This window comes from Myotis davidii, unplaced genomic scaffold (assembly GCF_000327345.1).
Source record: "Myotis davidii unplaced genomic scaffold, ASM32734v1 scaffold362, whole genome shotgun sequence".
Taxonomy (NCBI): domain Eukaryota; kingdom Metazoa; phylum Chordata; class Mammalia; order Chiroptera; family Vespertilionidae; genus Myotis; species Myotis davidii.
Genome location: NW_006297152.1, coordinates 1,380,676 through 1,388,390, shown reverse-complemented (window position 1 = coordinate 1,388,390; position 7,715 = coordinate 1,380,676).

Below are 7,715 nucleotides of genomic sequence, written 5' to 3'. Positions count from 1 at the left end.
TCGCCTGGTGGACCATTTGGGGGACAGAGGCAGAAGGGAACACATCTCTGGTGAAGTTGCAGCCAGATGGGTAACCAACCCTGAAATTCATCAGCTTAATTGCTCATGTCCAAATCAAAGATGGCAAGAAAATGAATTTATCCTAAAATGTAAAGATTAGGGCCAAGACCTTTTTTTCTGAGGGAAAAAACGCTTTTCTCTTATATTTTGGGCTCGGGAGCCTTGATGGACAGGATGATTCCTCCCTGCTTCCTTCTGTCCTCACCCTCAGTAGTCTTCCCCCAGTCCCTCCTCCAACCTTGAGTGACAGCCGGAGCAGCCAGAGGAAAGGCTGCATTGACAGTACGGTAATCCTTGCCCAGGCTGAATGGGAGCTTTGTTTGCCTCTTTCTCGACCACCCGTTAATCTGGGCTCTGGAGCTTGTGTCTCCTTGCCGGGGGCCGCACCCTCAGTATTTGCAGCTTCTCCTCATTTGCTTGGTGGGTGCCAGGCTGGTGGCCTTGGAGCTCCTGGGCCAGGCCATCTGTGCAGCCCGGCTTCTTGCCTGATTGAGAGAAGCTAATGGACCAGAGTGAGAAGAGAAAAAGGAGACAGGAAGGCCCTTGATCCTGTGTGTGTTTAGGATGGGTGTGCTGGACGGGGGCCTGAAGGTCAAGGTGCTAGGGGGTATCCTGTCCGTCCATGAACCACCAAGTCATTGGAAAAGTTATACAAGAGACACTTGAGAAAGCTGATGGGGGCTCCTTGACACTCAGCAGGGGCCCTGGCCAGGAGCCACACCAAGTGTGACCCCGCTGTGCCGGTGCCGTCTCTAGACTTTGGTCTGTGAGTAAAACTCAGCCCACCCGGTCCTGGCCCCCATGACGAACGTGGTGGAGTTCATCCCGCACAGAGCCCCGTGGCGGTCCCTCCTTCCTCCATACAACTCACTCTGGTCATTTGTGGTGTCAGCGCTGCCTTCAGTGAAGCTCGGTCCTCACGTTTTCTCTTCCTGGCCTTCACTGGTCCCTGTGCTTCGGAATTTCTTAGGTTAGTGCACTGATGTTCCACGCGCTTTCCATCTTGCTGAATTCGGGGGGATTTTCTTCTCTAGTTTTTCCTGAATGTAACTTTTAAATTGTTTTGTTCTCGGAATTGATCACTGTGGTGTTCTACCAGGCCTTCTTCCACTGCTGCTTTCATTTTCTTTTTTGTCTGTTCTTGGGCTGAAAATACAAGGAAAGAAGGCATCAGATCAACCAGAAAGAAGAGTGTGCTTCTGTTAACTTCCGTCACCACACACCAGCGGACGGGTGTGGACACAGGTCCCCAGGAACTGCTTTGGCTTAGGAATCAGTTCAGTTCCACATCTGGCCAGATGGTATGATTTTTCTCTTCGTTAGACTCAGAGTCTCTGGTGATGGAGGGCCTTCTGTCTTCTAACCCAGGTCTAAAGAATCGGTCAAGGAGTCTAATCACTTCAGCCGAGCTCTGTAGGTTCTGGGATTTGGGTCTATATTCTGAAAAAGGAAGCTATTAGCACGCCATGTGTTTTCAGCGGAACAGAGCTCACAGCCCTCACTCGGGCGCTCAGGACTTGGATCATCCACAGGCTGAGAGGTACTGGTTTCTTTCCTTAGATACAGTCCATCCTTGGGGTATTCTGCTGTGAGGGACATCAAACAATCGCCTGCTTTATTGTTTGATGGACTGCCAGTATGTCTCTTTCATCTCGTGGGCCGCAGCGTGGGTGCCCTTGACAGGTCTCGTGTGGGCAGCCCGTAGATCTGCTGTCTCTTTGCGCTCATCACTCATGGTCCCCTCTTCAACCCGTCCGCTGTTGCCACCTTGTGCTCCAGGAGTATTTGTGAATGCAGGAAATAAATGGGTTTAATATCCAGTTTCCTAGCCAAAGTTTATGTTGAAACCCAAAGGCAAACATTGAAAGTTATGCCCCATCTTTCCTTTTGAAAAACAAGGGCTTTGGGTCCTTCGGCACATTTTGCATTCCTTTTCACATCTCCAGCAAACGCCAGCCCCTCTCCTGTTCAATTAGCGGCCGCCACTTAAAGTTCTTCCAGTGGCATCTGCATAATCATTGCCCAGAGATGCTTTGTATCTGGGAAGCCTGCCAAGGAATAAACCTTGAAGCAAAGTGTATTAAATTAGTTATCTAGTTAGAGCTTTTGGAATGAGTTCCTGATGATGTACCAAGTCTGAAGCGGGGGCTGTCGGAGTCTGTTGCTGCGGTTTGGGTTTGAAAAGAGAAAATTAAAAAATTTCTCAACAACAAAGCCCTCACACACACGCAGGCCTCTGGTTTTGAAGTTCTCCAGGTGAAATGTTTTGTTTCTCTAATCCACACTCATTTGGATGCATCGGCCCCGTGTTTGTCCCTGTTCAGTACGGTCGCTGGATTGTGGGGGTGGAGCTTGATGTCTTCATCCAGGAGCTGAGCTGAGCCTGTGAGCTTCATGGGTTTCTCCAAGGAGACACCACCTTTCAGTAGCATTTCCATTGATAGACACCTCTTTCCCCGGACAGGAAGTATGACACATTGATTTCTTCAGAGGACAGTAAAGAGGAATGGGCTCCTCCCCCCAGGGGAGGGGAGCAGTAAGATCAGGAAGGGAAAACTTCTCCACATGGAATACTTAGACTTCCGAGGAGCCCCAGGACAGGCCATCTCACTTTTATACTTTTTGTGGTCCTAGATTGAGAAGAGGAACTACATTTTTAACTGCAATGAATGTCACTGTTTGCCTAGAGAGTCACTTGTCCATCTCGGCTCCTTCCTTGTGGGCTGCTCTCCGAGATTTGACCACGGGCTCGCCCAGTGCTCACCTCACCTTCATCCTGTTTGCTCTCAGCTTCTGGGGTTCCGTTATAAGCTCCAGTGGGTACTGCAGGTCAGCGTTTTCATCCATTTGCTTCCTTTTCTGATCTTTCCCAGCTTACCATAGGTTGACCCAGATGACATTTCCAATGGTTGGACCATATTTTACTTATAATAACATGGATCAACCTAGTCTGTAGAATGTTTCTTCCCCCGACATAGTATAGATCCCAACACACCATATGGCATTTTTTTCAAACAAGTGCTGTAGCTCACGGAGGCCCGTGCAGTGGGCAGCATGGCCCTGGGTGGACGTGCCGTCTTGCTCTGGTGATTCTCTCCTCACTCGGTGAGTGGGCCATCTCGTGGGGCCTGGAGTCACTGCAGAGATGTTAGCACACGTTGATTCTGACGGGCGGGCTTGGCCATCAGGTGCATCACCCTGGGGTTTTCCGCTGCCGTCTTTTCTGGATGTGTAATCAGTATTAGCTGTCCTCGGCCCGGTGGTTAGGGAACGTGATGTACGGCCCCCAAAGGTGGCCTGTCAGAACACAGAATGTTTTCTGATCTCTCTCCGACTTCCAATGCGTGTTTGGCGGGGGAAATGGGTATAGTTATGGATTCTTTTGGGGCAGATATGTCAACCACTTGGGTTGGGAGGCAGGTGCAGGGAGCTTAGATTCAAGGGATGGGATTGGATCAGAACTATGTTCATCGATCCCTCATTCCACCTCTGTGCCAGGGATGGTGGGCTCCTGGTGTAGGACATTTCCAGAGGCACCAAATGGTCACTATCGGGCTCGTAGGCTGGCCCTTTGTGGGAATTCAGCTTTCTCTTCTTTTACCAGATTCTGCTGCTGCTGTTTTGTATCGTTGCCTGTGGTGTTTATCAGACACTTCTCATGCTCTTCGGTAGTGATTCCTTTTTGTGAGCAAAGCAACAACCCACCTAGCACCACCTCCAAGGGGAGAAGCTGGGGTTTTCCATGGACACTGAATACGTGTCCCAGTGGCCCACAGCTCTGTGACTGACTAACTAGTTGGCCCTCTGGGGTGGAAATCGCTAGGGCGCTCAGTTGTGTTTGACACTTCCCTTGAGCTCTGAGCGAGAAAGCAGAATGATTCTTGCCTTTGCCTCTGTTTCTAAGACTCGGGGGGGCTAAAGGCCTTAGTGACCATCGGTTGCAAGTAGCAGCAGCGTGCCTGGGAGAAATGTGAGGTGTATCCATTCCAATTCAGCCAACCCATAAACTCGAGTGGGTGAGCATTTTTATCCAGATAAGACCACCTTTCTTACCTTTTCCAGCTTAATGCACCTGCATGTTGCTCTCAAGGCCAAACTAAAAGGTTCTCTCTCTGTAAAAATGCCCATGACCCTGGGATTGTGTGCTTTGGTGCCGTAAAGGGGAGGATGTACATCAGTTCCTCCTGTTCACAGCTTCCGCCTGCCCTCCCATTCTAACAGCAAATTCAAGGGCACTGCATTGTAAGGCCGCAGGGCTGGAGCTGAAGTACAGCCCGAATTTGACAAGGAGCTGCACAGAAGTCACTGCTCCTTCCGCCACACTTTGGGCCCTCAAGGATCATTCTTTCCAGAAAGTGCCATAAGCTTGCCCAGAGCGGAGCTAGGAAGGGGATGAGGAGGGGGGAGGCTTTTAGATCAGCCCTGAAGTTGTTACCAAAACATTCGCAAATAATTTTCTGGGCCCGAGAATATCTGTCCTGCTCCCTACCTCCCTTGCTGTGCGGCCAGACACCATGCGGTGGCCTCCCTGGGAAAGACGGGCGGCCACGCTGGCGTCTGTTTCACCCGTGTGTGGTTTTAAACCGCGTCTTCACTGTTGGCGTAGCGCTTGATGGTGTCGTGGGTTCTGGTGGTGCTGTGTTTGCTGCTCAGGAATCCCGCCTCCCCTCGCTTGCTGGCAGCTGATGCCTTCCTGGCAGTCCTATGAGCAGGGGCTCTGCTCCTCCGTGCGGCTCCCGGGCATCTTCATTTCTCTTTCCTGCCCCTTATGCAGGTGTTAATGATCAGGGCCCCCGAACTGGGAGGTGTCAGGACAGTGACTGCAATTGTTCCTTGTCTTGTTGGGGAGCTGGGTGGGACTATCTTGTGATGTCACCCTCTTCATTCCAAGAGCTCCTCACTCACCCAGGGCTGTGCTGACCTCGCCTTGCTCTCCATCAGCACACCATTTCTTCCCCTTCCCTGTCAGGGTGACCCCTACCAAATGGTTTCATCTGTCATAGAGAACCACTCTTAAACCTCTCCAAACGATGTAATTAGGAAACAGGATTTTAATTTTTAAAAGCTACGTAGTTTCAAGGAGTATAAGATCTGACAGATGGAAATAACCAGAATGGAAACAGCCAGGACGCTGCCCGACCCACCCCCTCTTTCCCCCTGGGCGATGCCCCCACTCAGCACGAGAGATGAAAGCCAGGATGGATTCGGTTGCCGCCCTGTTTACAGTGATGATTCCCGCAGCGCCCGAGGTTCCTTTCAAGGTAACCTACATGGATTCCCAGCGGCTGCACTTGGCACATGGTGTGTGTGGTCCGATGAGTTTGTTTCTAGCTGCCTCCTGCTCCCATGCGCCCTCCATCCTAGCCAGAATCAGGGATGGTGCCCGGCTCCTCAGGCTCTTCCACAGAATGTATTTATGATGTCATCCAGGGAGGGGCAGGGCACGCTGCTCATCCACTCTCTAGCTTACCCCGTCCTTCTTCCCCAACCTCCAGGGCAATGCACAGGCCTCACCTGACACAGTTTCCAGGAGAAAGCTGCCAAGATCGGATTGGGGTCTGTGTGCGCGCTGGGGTGGTGCTGTTTTACTGAAGTCTCAGGAATCCTGCTTTGAGTTTAGGGAGGTGGCTCTCAGGGCCGGGGTGCCCGGCGTTCTGGGCACTTCTCAGGGGCCTCTCTCCTCCCTCGACTGCAGGGTAGCTAATTAGTCACCTCTGGCCAAGAGCCGAAAGCTGTCACTCAGAGCCATTTATTTCTCCCAACTTGAACGTCGTAAAATGTTACTGCCGTTCCCTTTCACTGAACTTCCTTGCCACTGCTTGGGATCTTCAAAATCCATTGACTCCATCCTTTCAGGACTGAGGTTCCTCTTCAGTAGAGATGGTTCCCTGGGATTTCCTTTGTTCCTCTAATAGCTCACTCCTTTGAGGAGTCTTAAGTGGAAAAAGAAAGAGTTACATATGCAGATGACTATTGACTCTATAACCTTATGTAACTTGTGTTGCTTCAAATAACAGGCTTATCTAGTTTGTTTCACTGAACTGTTGTTCTGCGACTTCATATTTTGATGCTTTCCTTGGTCTGTGTTTTATAAAATGTTGTGCATTGTGGTATCATCCAAACCACTTGACAGTGAATAGGTTTCAAGTCCAAAGGATGTATAGACAGCTTAGAAACCAGTTGGTTCTGAAGGTTCGTGGGTTGGCCCACAGAAGCTGTGGGCTTGCAGCGCAGCTGAAATCTCGGGTTTGGTCAGCCAGAGCTGGTGGGCTATTATTATTTCCAGGGCTGACCTGGAAATTTAGCCGCCTGATAGGTTGTTGCTGTGAGAAACGCATTCCAGGTTGGGACTTGGGATCCTGAGTTGCCACCTTACAAGTGGAAGTCCAGTCTCTCTCTCACCATCTTGTGAGGGGAGAGAGGGAGTGAGAAGTTCATAGGACATTCCCTAAGTGGGGAAGTGGTTTATCAATATTCATGTCAGCTCGACTTTGTTACAGACTCCCTCTCAATTTCATAATATTAAAAGCCTTAAATAAAACTATGCATGCTATCCTACGCTTTTTTTATATCAGTAAATAAGCTTATGCTTGCCAGTTTTGTACACAGTCATGCGGTGTATAAAACTGACTTATGACAGTATTTTTTGCACTGTTTCCTATCTGTTTTTATAACGTCTTATTTACATTATACCGGTCCTAGTTGCTATTGTGTATGTTCTCACTGCCCGTGTCATGGCTGTGAAATGTTTCATATGTGCCTTTACAAATGTGAGATCTTTATTCTAACCTTTTTTTTTTTATAAAAGATATCTATTGATTTACATATGCAATAAACTTGTTTCTTTTTCCAGAGAAACTTAGTTGCATTTTCTCTCTTCTGTACTATGTGGTTGCAATTTGCTGTTAGTTGAAAGCAGCCATCTCGTCGAGGGTTATTTTCATGAGCACAAGGGCCTGGGAACATCTACTTTTCAGTTTTCTAACACCATTTCTGCCCACGTTTTATTCCTGTGTAACGTGATCACACGAAATAATTAGTTCGACATTTCCAGAGTTGTCACGTTTAGAAAAAATATCTGACTGGGATGATCGCTAGGCAGATGGAGCGAAGAAGGCACAGAAATGGACCCCCTTCTCACAAATGGGCACCAAGTCCCTTCCCCCAACTGTCCTTTACTCGGATCCCAGCCGTGCACCTGCAAAAGGCAGGCACCAGGCTGCCAGACAAGACCCAACTTTCAGTTTTTGTCTTTCAGCGTTATTAAGAGCACAACTCATCGCTAGCTTTAAGGCGGCGGCCCCACCCTTATTATTTCCAGCCCATCAGCTGCCACAGATGCACACGATGAAGCCCTGGTGATGAGGGCCGACACTATGGGGCTTTGATACATAACAGGGCACAGCACCACGGCTGGGAGTGACCCGTGTACAGCCCTGGCACTAGACCAGCTACTGTTCACCTACACAGGTCCCAGCGTGCTTCACATGATGCAAATGAGAATACGGTCAGCGAGGGTGGAGGGAGATGGCAAATGTCGCATTAAACGGACAGATCTCTGTATATGTTGACTGTGGCAACAATACGATTCTAGTGCTTGAGAGAAAAGCCACATACTATTTTTAAAAGATGATAATAGGCAAAATGCCAATGAA